We start from the raw sequence: 13,792 nt of genomic DNA, 5'->3' as shown, positions 1-13,792 counted from the left end.
TTTTCCTGGGATTGTCCCTTTTTGTGTGCTTGTCCTAGGGCTTGAACTCAAGGCCTAGGCACTGGCTTTTTTTGCTCAAAGCTAGGCACTCTACCACTTGAAACACAGCTTCACTTCCAGCTTTTTTCTTTTTGATGGTTAGTTGGATAAGAGTCTCAGAGACTCTTATTCCTGCCTCAGCTAGCCTTGAACTGCAATCCTCAGATTTCAGCCTCCTGAGTAGCTAGGATTACAGGCATGAACCAACAGTGCTCAGTACCAAGATTGCCCCATTTGGTGTCTATTCTCTCAACTTGCTTGTCAGCAGCATTTTTCTTTTATTCTTCAAAATGTCTCAATTTGGACAATGAATTCTATGATCTTTCTATCCATAATGTTTCTCAGAGCCTTTTTGAGTCTGATTACTACTTATATAATACTGTACTAATGATAGATAGGTCTTAGCTCCTTTGCCTGATTGTCTTAAGAAGAAAACCTGGTATCTTTCATTTTTTGCTTCCCACAAAGGCTTGAACAGAGTAGATATTTAATAAATATTTTTAATTATGAAAGCATATAAAACTACAGTCTTTTACACTTTCTAAAACCTCATACTGGACCACTAGTGTCTAAGAAGAGATCATCTTACTTTATGCTGAAAAAATCAAATCCCACTTGGAATATCTTGGTGATAAGCTACTGCACAGAATTTACAATGAAGAGGTTAGCCAGCCAACAAAGTGAGCTGAAATTTAGCTCTATTTTACTTATCATGTAATGTGCTTCATGAGCTGGTGAAGCCCCTGTCTGATTTCCAGAGGCAAATTCATGTTTTATTGGTCCTGGTGTATACTTAACTGGTGAAAAGGGAGCTAAGAATATATTTATATATGTATATATAATCATACATTTAAAATTAGGTATGAATGCTTAGATGAAGAAATCATCAAATTTGAAGATGTTATCAAAGAAACACAGAATGTGTAAGAATAATATAATATTTGTATTACCTAACTGCTTAGTAATCTATAATACTTTGAGGGGATTTACTTAATTTTTATTAATTTTTATTTTTTAAAGTTATCTTTAAGTAAATGTATAGGGGTTTCAATTACACAAGGCAGTTTATAAGTACAATGGATCTTTATCAATGTCACCCCTCAATTGTTCTTCCCTCATTCCTTCAAGTTACCTGGTTCTATTTTCAAATATGTACATTGATTATTGTGACTGCACTTACCCACCTCTCTCCTCTCCATTCATCAGCCCTCCTTCTCCTTGGCCTTCTCTACTCCTGACAACACATGTTTTAGCTTCCTGGTGTTCATTCTGTTAATTAGTAGTTCATAGAAGTTACACTATTGGAACCCTCCTGTGTATACCATGCTCATTAATACTCAATATTTTTGGCTGCAGAATACTTAAGTAGTTCTTTTGTATGAAGGTATTTCATTTCCCCAAAACTGTTCAGTAGCAAAACTTTTTTCCCTGTTGGATGGTATTGGCACCCTTGTTGACAATGAATTCTTATCAAACTGGTCTATCAGTTCTACTTCATTGGTATTTATGGCTATACTTACGCATTAAGAATAGTATCATACTGTTTGATTAACGAAATTTTATAGTAAGTTTTGAAATCAGGAAGTATGAGTCCTCCAAATTCACTTTTTTTCAGAATTGTTTTAACCATTTAGTTTGGGGTTTTATTTGTTTTGTTTGATAGTTCTGGGGATCCAGCTAAGCAAATGCTATACTACTGAGCCACAACACGAATTAGCCCTGTTTTGCCTATTTAGGATCCTTTGAAATTTCATATATTTCATTTCAAGTTCAAAGGAGGACCACAGTAGCAGAAACATAACTGAATGACAAATAAATGGGCCTCAATGAGTCCAAACAATGTACGTGTATTCACTTAACTGTGTCCCACAAACGCTCAGGCCATTTGGATGCTACCCTACATGTAGGTAAATGTTATAAATGGGACATCAGAGCGAAAAAGGACAGCAGTAGCTGAAAGAGCCAGTTCTGCAAAGACATCTGTCCATGTCATTACGCTTATAGGGTGTTATGTGAATGGGGTACCCTGATATTTAGTTCACAGTAAGTGGAAAATTCTGTAGTCTGCCTGCTTTTGCAGAAGCAAGACATAGTATAAGAAGCAGAAAGAACTGGATGCCACTAGACTCTATAAGGACCTGAGATCAGACCTGCTACTCAAGACATCATATACAAAATAGATAAAGATTTAACTGAATGGGAGAATTCTGAAAATACCATATTATTTTCTTCAAACTCTAAGCATGATTGACTTAACCTTCATCCTAAGGTTCAAATCCGATCAAAGCAGCCCTGTGCAAGGTAAGAAATAGAGGGTTAGAGGTATAGCTCAATAGGAGAGGACATTCCCAGCTGTCTAATTCCCAGCACAAAAGAAAGGAAGGAAATTCAGGCAATCATCCGAATGCATCAACATACCATCCTGTACAGATACACACATGCACAGATGGAGCTTTTGGCTCCTCAGCTTATAACACACCATTGATAAGGAATCTTCTTTTTTTCTGCCTGTTTATACAAACGCCCTTTCGTTATTCTTAAAGCTTCTTAAAAACAGTTTAATTTACCTTTTTACCCCCAAACTTTTTCTTAGGACTTGGTCACATCCAATAGATTCAAATGTATGTGTATTTTAATCCATGAAAGAATGTTTAGATTATCAATCTGTAATTTAGATTTAGCACTTACTGTACACAAAATGTTGTATAGAAAACTTAACCTCTTGTCCTCCTAAGGAATCACAGTCCATTGAAGAAAATAAGAGTTACAGGGAGAAAATGATTGCAATTCAAAGAAGCTGAATGACTTTAAGTAAAATGATAGATAATTAGAAGATGTTTGACCATCAGGTTCTACCCAGTGTTATATTTGCCCAAGTTTGTCTGAAGCCTGCAGAGCACAGGTGCTCCAGGGCTCTTTTAGTTAAGACTCATGCCTTCAATAATAATGTATATGCCTGCTGGATGGAAGACATCATGCTATGCCTTTAGAAACACCCTAAGACTGACAAATCCCTTTCATGTGGAACCAACAGTCTAGTAGAACTTTGAAAGATGCATACAGTCATAAGGAGACACTGAGATGAACTGTGTCATTAAGCATGTAATGTTTTTACCTTCAAGTTGCTGGAGTCTATCAGGCAATGACTTTCTCAAGTAAGGTAACCTGAGATAAAATTCAGAGATGAGCTTATGCATAGCAATCAGCACTTGTTGTGCAACTCTTAAGTGCTGACCAGGGACTTGAAGAGCAGAGAGATACAGGATTGCTCTTAGAAAGATTTTTAGTTGAATTGTTCTTAAATTTTCTTTAATTTTACCCTTTTCATACATTGCAAATTTTATCCTTCAAATACTAGCTATCAGTAGACATTCTATTTATGAATGAAGACATATATAATGTTAAAATTCTTATTGGGCTAAAACAATACCAAAACAAATCTTAAGCCATATCAAGTTAGATTTTAAAAGGCAAACAAGTTGGGAGTGGTAGTGTATATCTGTAAGCCCAGCACTGGAGAGGCTGGACCAGAAGGATCAAGAGTTATAGGCCAGGGGCTGGGAAGGTGGCTCAGTGGTAGAGCGCTTGCCTTGAATGCCTGAGGCCCTGGGTTTGATTCCTTAGCACCACATAAGCAAAAAGAAAAAAGCCAGAAGTGGCACTGTGGCTCAAGTAGTAGAGCGCTAGCCTTGAGCTGAAGAGCTGAGGGACAGTGCCCAGGCCCAGAGTTCAGGCACCACAACTGGACCCCCCCCCCAAAAAAAAATTATAGGCCAATCTGGGGGAGGGAGGAAGAAAAGGAAAGAAAAAAATGAAAGGAAAGAAGAGAAGAGAAATGATCTGAAAACCTGTAAGAAAAGAAAAAAGAATAGGAAAATGTAATGCAAAATGCAAAGTTGATCTTTTAAGTTCCACCAAAAAAAGACAGTAGTAGTAAAGTCTGTAATAAATTTGATATATTCAATAAAGGTTTAAGTAAATTATTGCTAAAAACTTCAACATTTCACATTTTAATACATTGCATCAGAAAAATAGATGTTAGATTTGTATAAACAAAAAGACAAAAGTGTTACTGGCATTTAAAATAAAAGGTGTCTTCTGTGAGAGCCAATATGGCCCAGAAAATGTGGCATAGTGCTCAGAAAACATAGCTTAGCCTTGTTCTAACTCTAAGTCTGAGCATGTAAGTTCACCTCTCTGGGCCTTGGTTTCCTCATCTCCATTACAGGAAGAAAGATCATAATAGTAGCTGCACATTTCACAACTATAGGCAATCTCCTGTTTCCATTTCAGTTGTGCTAATACACTATTATGAGAAGCAGCTTTGTTAATTCATGTTATCTGCTTGGTACAAGTCCTGGCATTTTATTAACTACTCAATAAATTTTCAAAAGAAAACCTTTTAGATTTTACTGATATAGTCATCTCTTGTTACAAACTCAATGTTGCCGTTTTTCTAAAATGAGCTTTAAACAACCACTGCTATTAGCATAAATATTGACTGCCTATTACTACACAATAGTGTAGCAAGAGCTACACAGAAATGTCCATTGCTTAAAACACACAATCAATACTACATACTGCTATAATTTTTTCCATATAGTAATTAGTTATTAGGTTCATTTTGAGGTATCATTTGTGAGACCCTACCAAACCACTAATCAGAATTAATGAAGTATGGTAAAAAGCTCACAGATAGCCTGTTATATAAGCAGAATATATTAAGAGTATGGACACTATGATTTTTCATAAAGGATGGGTGTGGGGAGGAATAAGCAACCATGTTTTAGAGCTCAGGGACAATACAATATGCTCTTCAAAGGAGCCTAACTTACTGCTCTTGCAAGATCGGATCAAGGGTGAAAAAAATGAGAATTGGCCAAACACTAGAGCAATTTGCAGCTAAATAAAAAGCCTGATATTCTTTTTTTCACTGACAACAGAAAACACCCTGAGAGACAAGAAGGGTTGATCATTGATGCCAAAAATGTACTTTCCATTCTTTGAGCCTTGTAAAGTCTCTTTCTTTTATCCATTTTCTATTTTTCCTCATATTGCTATTCTCTGTTTTTGTCAATGACCTTTCTTCAATCCAACTCAGCCTCCGTCTAATGGCCTGAAGAGGACTTCTTCACATGATGGAAAGCTTTAGATTTAAGATTCCCCTCCTTCATTAGAGGGAGAAGTGAACAGCCTCTATGTGCTGGGTGTTAATGAATGTGAAGAAAGATTTTTTTTGTATGTGTTTTACACATTATGTTCTTGACTCCTAGAGGTGCTACAATAAATTGCCGTGCTTCATTTACAAGGAGCCATAACAGAAGCAAAATGAGAATCTGGCGACAAATTGCTTCTCAGTCACCCTGGGTCAGGCTGTTGGGGCTAATGAGAAGAGGGGCTCTAATTTTAAACTCCTCCTCAACCAAGCCATTCCTGCATTAATGTTCACTGTTGTAAATTGTAAAGTCAAATGAAGGAGCACTGTGGAAAATTAACCAGTATTTTTATTCTTCGAGTACCCAATAGAGCATATTTTGGCTTCTGTAGCTGGTGGTTATCAGAGACAGCTCAGCCTACACTAGGGCAGCCAGTTTCCCCAGTACATTCCCTCCTCCCCAACACAGTACTGCTCTTCTAATTCCTTCTCCTTATGCCTAAGCCTTCCTTCCACCTTCACAAAGAAAATTCGACTTGCAGAAGTGAGTAGTAGAGGGTTTAGACAAGGCTATAGTGTAGAATAATGTTTGAAAGCGGAGGTCCACTTAGAAAGATGTTGTATATTGAGATTTAAAAATCAGAGAATTGCCAGGTGCCAGTGGCTCACATCTGTAATCCCAGCTACTCAATAGGCTAAGATCTGATGATCACAGTTCAAAGAAAGCCTGGGCAGGAACGTCCATGAGATTCTTATCTCCAATTGACCAGCACAAAGCCAGAAGTGAAGCTGTGGCTTAAATGGGAGAGTGCTAGCCCAGGTTCTTGAGATCAAGCCCCATTACAAACCCTCAGAAAAAGGAAAAATGAAAAAAGTCATAGAATTGTCCTATCTAGTTAGTCCTTCAGCATGGTTAATGATCTGTAATATGTAGATGGGGAAGAGCCAGTAAGGGCTGAAATATGTTGTCATTGGGCATTTAAACCAATATTTGAACAAATAATATGAATCCAATGCAGCACCTACCTCTCACCAAATATTTTCCTAATCTTACATTCTGCCAGTTTTTAAAAGCAAAGAGCAAGCAATGAAAAGGTTCAGGAGAAGGAAAGTTGTTTTACTAAAGTATGCAAGATTTTAATCCTATGTAAATTCCCAGTCAACAACTCAAAATTCAAGGTTGGTTTGGGGGTTTGGGGGTAATGTTATTTAAGTGGGTATTAATGAGACGAAGTTCTTCTTGTGTGTAATGTGTCTGTCCGGGTGCATTCTTCCATGGAATCACTACATAAAATACAAATTAACCACACTACCCTAGTCTAATCATTGTAATCAGTTATGTTTTCATGTGTACATTACTGATATATAAGGCTGTTGTAGTTCTTGTGTGTGGTTTAATTGCTTGTTTTTGCATATCTTGTGTGATTGATGATGTTCTAGAAATCTTTTCCCCTAAAGGAGACTTTGTAAATTACTTTGTTTAGATGCTAATGATTGTATTTCATTAGTGGCCCTCTCATCCAGAATCATCTTTAAATGAATGAATATGCCATAATTAAAAATCTGAATTATGAATTACTTTGAAAGGAGACAACATTGTCCCGATTTCCCACTGTGACACAGTGTTATTTCAATTATGTAAATATGTTTAATCATTCCCCTTTTGTTTTTCTAATTATTTAATATTAATGTTGCTTTACCCCTTTATTGCTACAAGAAGGGATATGGCATCTTAAATGAGAGTACTTAGACAAGTGATACACAGATGACTAGATTAAAGCAGACATTTATCAGAATGCATAACCCATTTCAAAAACAAACATGCTATTAACATTCATACTAATATAGCAATACTGGCTATAATTGCACTTCATGAATGTTTTGTCTGTACAAATCTAATGTATTCACAATGAACAATTTCCAATTATTGTTTTTCCCCCCTTATAGAAAGTCCAAATCCTCTGGTAGAAGTTTCAATTATCTTGAGGTGTACATCTGAACCAACCATCAGACTATCATTTTTGCTATACAGCAGGAAATCTGCAGCTGCTCAAGTGCTACTAGACTTGACATATTCAACTTTCACCTCACCACATTTGAACCTTTACAAAATGTTTGCAAAGAGAGAGAGAGAGAGAGAATGAGTTTTAGGTCTTATCCCTTTTTTTTTTTTTACTCTCTCCTTACAGTAGAAGAAATATTAGGAAATTTACTCTCCTGTTCAACAGCTCTTACCCAAGCCTTCAAGAAGCTGCACTTACAATAAAAACATGAATCTAGCATTAGAGAGCTTCAGAGGGTCACAGCATATGACAGTCAACTTTATCCATTCACACTTGAGGCATCTTATTCAAACCAACTGCTGACACATGATTGGTCCTTTAGAAAACATGGCATTGACTTCAATTTACACATTTCTATTTCAGTGCAGTGAGACTACACAGGAGTATGTTCCTCTACCATTTAGTAATTTAGATACTTTCAATATTATTGCTAACTGACTCTTGAGATATAAGTGCCTTAATTATGTTGGTTTAATATTTTGTGCTTAAATATTGTTATTTGTAAACTAACAGTGGGAAATGCTACAACTTCCCTGTGTTTCTTTCTTATTGCAGTGCTACAACATAAAATGTTTTGTTGATTGAGTGTTAAGTTTTATTAATGATATTTATAACTTTATGATTTTAAATACTTGCTCTTTATCTACATATTAAAGAAGGGGGAAATCCTTAAAGACCTACTTACATTCTGAACTACTAACTTCTTCTAATTTGCACCCTCCACTTTAGCAACCCTGGAGGTCAGGACTAGGGCTTAAGGTTGTATTTGGCTATAATTTGCTTTATCATGAACTACATCTATGAAACATTCCATGACAGCATGTTATTTTGTATTCTACATAAACAAAAATAAATTTATACTTATAAAAGTTACAAGGAAAATTGTATGAATTATCTTCAACTTCATTAAGCACTATTTTATTTCTCTGATCATAAGGACCTATTAATTTCTCCCTAATAAAAGGAAACCTTTTTTTTTTTTTAGTCTTTTGTGGTGTGGTTAGTTTTTTTTTTTTTTGTGAACATAGTGTACAAAGGGGTTACAATTACATGGGCAGGATAATGCGTACATTTCTTATCAAGCATTGCAGCCTCCTCCTTTGTTTACCCTTCACATCCCTTCCCACAACCCCCCCACCACACCAACGTTGTAAAGCTCATTTTCGACATGACAACTTGTACTTCTCATTGTTGCAACAGGTCCACCTGTATCCTTAAACGACTTGTTATTCCCCATCTCCTCCACAAGTTATACTGACATCAAATATAGTGAAAGCAGAGGTTATACTGTGGGGGAGGGACATAAAAAGCAAAAAAGAAATAATCTTATAAATGCGTTAGAAACACATGCATGAAAGAAAAAAACATTTAAAATACATATCTGACCTTTTCCGCTTGACTCATACATATACTAGATATTGCAAATAAAGGAAACCATGGGACCTATGTTTCTTTGGGCCTGGCTTACTTCACTTAATATAATTTTTTCCAAGTTTTTCCATTTCCTAACAAATGGGGCAATGTCATTCTTTCTGATGGAGGCATAGAATTCCATTGTGTTTATATACCACATTTTCTTGATCCATTCATCTACTGAGGGGCATCTGGGTTGGTTCTATATCTTAGCTACGATAAATAATGCTGCGATAAACATAGTTGTGCTGGTAGCTTTAGTGTGGTCTTTTTTGTAAACATTTGGGTAAATGCCCAAAAGTGGGATTGCTGGGTCATAGGGGAGCTCTATGTGAAGTCTTTTGAGGAACCTCCATACTGCTTTCCAAAGTGGTTGAACAAGTTCCCACCAACAATGAAGTAAGGTTCCCTTCTGTCCACATCCCCTCCAGCATCTGTTGTTATTAGAGTTCTTGATTTTTGCCATTCTAACTGGAGTGAGGTGATATCTCAATGTTGTTTTGATTTGCATTTCTTTTATGGCTAGGGATGTTGAGCATTTCTTCATGTGTCTACTGGACATCCTTCTTTCTTCTTCAGAGAAGTTTCTCTGTAAGTCTTTAGCCCACTTACTTATTGGGCAGTTGTTTCTTTGAGGATTTGTTGTTGGGTGGTTTAATTTTTTGAGTTCCAAGTACATTTTAGATATGAGACCCTTGTCCGTTGTATGGCTAGTAAAGATCTTCTCCCAATCCGTGGGCTTTCTATTGATCTTGCTAGCTATGTCATTTGCCCTGCAGAAGCTCTGCAACCTTATGCAATCCCATTTGTCCAACCTTTCTTTGATTTGTTGTGTTTCCGGGTCTCTATTCAGAAAATTTCGGCCTGAGCCAAGGAGACCCAGGGTTTCTCCTATTCCATCCTGTAATGTTTTCAGAGTGTCTGCTTTGAGTTCAAGGTCTTTGATCCATTTGGAGTTGATTCTGGTGCAGGGTGATATATAAGGATCTAGCTTTAGTTTTCTACAAGTAGTTAACCAATTTTGCCAGCACCATTTACTGAAGAGGCTGTCTGTCTTCCATTCTATTGTTTTAGCTCCCTTATCGAAGATTAGATGGCTATAGGTCTGAGGGTTCATTTCTGGGTTTTCAATTCTATTCCATTGGTCCTGAGGTCTGTTCTTATGCCACTACCAAGCTGTTTTGATTACTATGGCTTTATAGTAGAGTTTGAAATTTGGTATTGATATTCCTCCAGCAGTGTTCTTTCCATTCAGGAGCGTTTTTGCTATTCGGGGTCTTTTATTGTTCCATATGAATTTTTGGATTGCCTCTTCTATTTCCTTGAAGAATGAGGTTGGAATTTTGATAGGTATCGCGTTGAATTTGTAGATAGGCTTGGGAAGTATTGCCATTTTCACGATGTTAATCTTTCCAATCCAGGAGCATGGGAGGTTTTGCCATTTTCGAAGTTCTGTTTTGATTTCAAAAGGAAACCTTTCTATTAAGAAAGTATTTCATATGTCATTTACAGGGAAATGGATAGACTTGAAAAACATCATATTAAGTGAGATAAATCAGGCTCAGAAGGACATGTTCTCTTTCATCTGTAGATGTTAGATCAAAATATAAGCATAAACACATATAGGAACACGTGTGTGTGTGTGTGTGTGTGTGTGTGTGTGTGTGTGTATGTGTGTGTGTGTGTGTGTGTGTCTGTCTGTCTGTCTGTCTGTACTTAGTCTGGCCAAAATATATTACATACAAGTATGAGATACCATTGTGAAACATCTTTGAACAATTAACAAAAAGAACATTAGGAAGTTGAAATATGCCTGGTCTGGTCTAGGGTGTGTGTACTATTGGGAAGGAAAAGAGACAGGAAAGGAAAAACATAGTCATAATACTCTATGTATATGCATGAAATGGAATAAAGAAACTTGAGATTGACAAGGGAAAGGGGGGAGAAGAGAAAGGGATGGAAGGAATGACTCTGATTGAGATGCACTGTTTCCATAAATGGACAAAACAGTTTTTAATAAAAGAAAGAAAATATCTCATGATTAACAGGATAGAGCCACAGGTTTATAAGAACACAAAAAGAAAATCTTGAAGGTTTATGTAAATGATGAAATGCAGTCTTTCTCTTTTTTTTAAGAATATTTTTATTGTGAAAATACAGTACAGAGGGGTGACAATTACATGGGCAACATAATGAGTACATTTCTTATCAAGCATTGTAACCTCCTCCTTTGTTTCCCCTTCCTATCTCCCCCACCGGCCCCTGCCAAGGTTTTATAGTTCGTTTTTCGACATAACAACTTGTACATCTCATTGTTGCAATGGGTTCACCTGTACCCCTAGTTAAGCAATTTGTTTTATCCCTTCCCCTCCACAAATTATACCAACATCAAATATAGTGAAAGCAGGGGTTACACTGTGGGGGAAGGGACATACAAACCAACAAAGAAATAATCTTATAAATATGTTAGAAACAATTGCATGAAAGAAAAATACACTTGAATACTTACCTTGGGGTTCATTTCACCTAACATCAAGTTATCTGGCCTTTTCTGCTTGTCTCAGACATATACTAGTTATTGAAAATAAGGGAAACCATGGGACCTATGTTTCTTTGGGCCTGGCTTACTTGACTTAATATAATTTTTTCCAAGCCTTTCCATTTCCTAACAAATGGGGCAATGTCATTCTTTCTGATGGAGGCATAGAATTCCATTGTGTATAGATACTACATTTTCCTGATCCATTCATCTACTGAGGGGCATCTGGGTTGCTTCCATATCTTAGCTATGATAAATAATGCTGCAGTAAACATAGTTGTGCTGGTAGCTTTAGTATAGTCTTGTTCGTGATCATTTGGGTACATGCCCAAAAGTGGGATTGCTCGGTCATAGGGGAGCTCTATGTGGAGTCTTTTGAGGAACCACCATACTACTTTCAAAAGTGGTTGAACAAGTTTACACTCCCACCAACAATGCAGTAAGGTTCCCTTCTGTCCACATCCCCTCCAGCATCTGTTGTTATTAGAGTTCTTGATTATAGCCATTCTAACTGGGGTGAGGTGGAATCTCAATGTTGTTTTGATTTGCATTTCTTTATGGCTAGAGAGGTTGCGCATTTCTTCATGTGTATATTGGCCATTCTTATTTCCTCTTCAGAGAAGTTTCTCTTTAAGTCTTTAGCCCACTTATTTATTTGGCAGTTGTTTCTTCAAGGATTTGTTGTTGGGGGATTGAATTTTTTGAGTTCCAGGTATATTTTAGATATGAGACCCTTGTCCGATGTATACCTAGTGAAGATCTTCTCCCAATCCATGGGCTTTCTATTGATCTTACTGCTATATCCTTTGCCAGGCAGAAGCTCTGCAATTTCATGCAATCCCATTTGTCCAACCTTTCTTTGATTTGTTGTGATTCTGGGTCTCTATTAAGAAAATTTCAGCCTGTGCCAAGGAGACCTAGGGTTTTTCCTGTTTCTTCCTGTAATGTTTTCAAAGTATCTGCTTTGACTCTGAGATCTTTGATCCATTTGGAGTTGATTCTGGTGCAGGGTGATATATAAGGATCTAGCTCTAGTTTTCTACAAGTAGTTAACCAATTTTGCCAGCACCATTTACTGAAGAGGCTGTCTTTCTTCCATTCTATTTTTTTAGCTCCCTTATCGAAGATTAAATGGCTATAAGTCTGTAGGTTCATTTCTGGGTTTTCATTTCTGTTCCATTGGTTCTGAGGTCTGTTTCTGTGCAAGTACTAAGCTGTTTTGATTACTATGGCTTTGTAGTAGAGTTTGAAATTTGGTATTGATATTCCTCCATCACTGTTCTTTCTGTTAAGGATCATTTTTGCTATTCGGGATCTTTTATTGTTCCATATGAATTTTTGGATCACCTCTTCTATTTCCTTGAAGAATGAGGTTGGAATATTGATAGGTATCGCATTGAATTTGTAGATAGCTTTGGGAAGTATTGCCATTTTCATTATGTTGATCCTTTCAATCCAGGAGCATGGGAGTTTGCCACTTTCTAAGTTCTGTTTTGATTTCCTTTTTCAGGTTTTTAAAGTTTTCATCATAGAGGTCCTTAACTTCTTTGGTTAAGTTAATTCCTACGTATTTTATTTTTTGTGGGACTATTACGAATGGAGTTGCTCTCCTGATTTCAGCCACACTTTTCTCGTTGTTGGTGTACAGAAAAGCCATTGATTCTGGATGGTTAATTTTATACCCTACTACTTTGCCAAAGTTTTGAATCAGCTTGAGTAATTTGGGAGTTGAGTCTATGGGATTTTTTAAATACAAGATCATGTCATCTGCAAAAAGGGAGAGTTTTACTTCATCTTTCCATATTTGGATTCCCTTTATGTTTGCATCTTGTCTTATTGCTGTAGCTAGGCATTCTAGTACTAGATTGAAGAGAAGTGGAGAAGTGGACATCCTAGTCTCATTCCTGAATTAAGAGGAAATGGCTTCAGTTTTTCACCATTAAGTATAATGCTGGCTGTAGGTTTGTCATATACAGCTTTTATTGTATTGAGGAATGTTCCATGGATTGCTAATTTTTCCAGAACCTTCATCATAAAGGGGTGTTGGATCTTGTCAAATGCTTTTTCTGCATCTATTGAGATAACCATGTGGTTCTTATCCTTGCTCTTGTTGATGTGGTAAATTATGTTAATTGATTTGCGTATATTGAAAAAGCGATGGTTAGATGCCACCAAGTAGTGGCAATGCCTTAACTGTATGCGTGTTGTCAGGCCCAAGGGCCTCTTCCATCCTTGTCAAGAGGAGTGCTAACCTTCTCTCCTTTCATACAACACCAGTCTTTCCCTTTATCAGCAACAGGTTTATGGAATTTTGGATAATAATCCCCATTGAACTTCATACACAGAAATGATGTTCTTATTATTTCTAATTAGAAACTAAGTGCTGTTAATCTTTCTTTACACATCAAACTAGAAATCCTGAAAGTCATAACACCAATAGAGGAGAAAAAAGAAAAACAACCAAACCATCTCTCGAAGTCAAAGTCTGAAGACCGAACATACATTTTGCCATTGCTTACATAAGAATTCCCTCACTCACCTTGGAATCCTCAGGAGGAGAAATCCAAGATTAGAACTCACAGA

General features: G+C 36.8%; 1 non-coding gene across 1 annotated transcript; it reads right to left on the bottom strand.

Moving 5' to 3' along the window:
* Window positions 1-13,358: 13,358 nt before the first annotated feature.
* On the bottom strand, window positions 13,359-13,483 carry LOC122106584. Its single transcript, XR_006147212.1, has one exon. It is a non-coding gene; the product is annotated as a U6atac minor spliceosomal RNA (small nuclear RNA).
* Window positions 13,484-13,792: the final 309 nt, after the last annotated feature.

This window comes from Dipodomys spectabilis, unplaced genomic scaffold, assembly GCF_019054845.1.
Source record: "Dipodomys spectabilis isolate Male_0828 unplaced genomic scaffold, ASM1905484v1 ptg000042l, whole genome shotgun sequence".
NCBI classification, from domain to species: domain Eukaryota; kingdom Metazoa; phylum Chordata; class Mammalia; order Rodentia; family Heteromyidae; genus Dipodomys; species Dipodomys spectabilis.
This window is presented reverse-complemented; position numbering and strand designations above follow the sequence as displayed.